We start from the raw sequence: 2,500 nt of genomic DNA on the forward strand, positions 1-2,500 counted from the left end.
GACTTTTCACTGTGTTGCACTTTGGAAGGGCTGCACAATAAACATCACTGTTGCACATATTCTGGCTACGCCATTTGTTTTGGGGGAGGTCGAAAAGGAACCCGCGACAATGTGCATATATACATATACATGTGCATATATACATATACATGTGCATATATGCATAGATACATGTGCATATATGCATAGATACATGTGCATATATGCATAGATACATGTGCATATATGCATAGATACATGTGCATGTACATAGATACATGTGCATGTACAAATATACATGTGCATGTACAAATATACATGTGCATGTACAAATATACATGTGCATGTACAAATATACATGTACATGTACAAATATACATGTACATGTACAAATATACATGTACATGTACAAATATACATGTACATGTACATAGATACATGTACATATACATATACATATATACATATACATATATGTATACATAAATATATACATATACATATATGTATACATAAATATATACATGTACATATATGTATACATAAATATATACATGTACATATATGTATACATAAATATATACATGTACATATATGTATACATAAATATATACATGTACATATATGTATACATAAATATATACATGTACATATATGTATACATAAATATATACATGTACATATATGTATACATAAATATATACATGTACATATATGTATACATAAATATATACATGTACATATATGTATACATAAATATATACATGTACATATATGTATACATAAATATATACATGTACATATATGTATACATAAATATATACATGTACATATATGTATACATAAATATATACATGTACATATACGTATACACATATATATATATACATATATACATATACACATATATATATATACATATATACATATACACATATATATATATACATATATACATATACACATATATATATATACATATATACATATACACATATATATATATACATATATACATATACACATATATATATATACATATATACATATACACATATATATATATACATATATACATATACACATATATATATATACATATATACATATACACATATATATATATACATATATACATATACACATATATATATATACATATATACATATACACATATATATATATACATATATACATATACACATATATATATATACATATATACATATACACATATATATATATACATATATACATATACACATATATATATATACATATATACATATACACATATATATATATACATATATACATATACACATATACATATATACATATACACATATATATATATACATATATACATATACACATATATATATACATATATACATATACACATATATATATATACATATATACATATACACATATATATATATATACATATATACATATACACATATATATATATATACATATATACATATACACATATATATATATATACATATATACATATACACATATATATATATATACATATATACATATACACATATATATATATATACATATATACATATACACATATATATATATATATACATATATACATATACACATATATATATATATATACATATATACATATACACATACATATATACATAGATACATATACACATATATATATACATATATATATACATATACACATATATATACATACATATATATACATACATATATATACATATATATACATACATATATATACATACATATACATACATATATATACATATATATATATACATATATATATATATACATACATATATATACATACATATATATACATACATATATATACATACATATTTATACATATATACATACATACATATATATACATATATACATACATACATATATATACATATATACATACATACATATATATACATGCATATATACATGCATATATATACATATATACGTACATATATACATACATATATACATACATATACATACATATATACATACATATATATACATATATATATACATATATACATACATATATATACATACATATATATACATACATATATATACATATATACATACATATATATACATATATACATACATATATATACATATATATACATATATACATACATATATATACATATACACATATATATATATATACAAATACACATATATATATATATATACACATATATATATAGATATACATATATATACACATATATATTTAGATATACATATACATACATATATATAGATATACATATACATACATATATACATATATATAGATATACATATACATACATACATATATATACATACATATACATACATACATATATATACATATATATACATACATATACATACATATATATACAGACATATACATACATACATATACAGACATATACATACATACATATATATACATATATATATATATACATA

The 2,500-nt window shown here is 18.0% G+C and overlaps 1 protein-coding gene across 16 annotated transcripts in view; it reads right to left on the reverse strand.

The window, feature by feature from the left end:
• tmem94 (transmembrane protein 94) overlaps window positions 1-2,500 on the reverse strand; it is a 299,501-nt gene that overhangs the window by 256,278 nt on the left and 40,723 nt on the right. The window lies entirely within an intron of this gene.

The sequence above is a fragment of the Idiotropiscis lumnitzeri genome, chromosome 20 (genome assembly GCF_059441095.1).
Source record: "Idiotropiscis lumnitzeri isolate Australia: NSW breed Sydney's pygmy pipehorse chromosome 20, RoL_Ilum_1.0, whole genome shotgun sequence".
Classification (NCBI taxonomy): Eukaryota; Metazoa; Chordata; class Actinopteri; order Syngnathiformes; family Syngnathidae; genus Idiotropiscis; species Idiotropiscis lumnitzeri.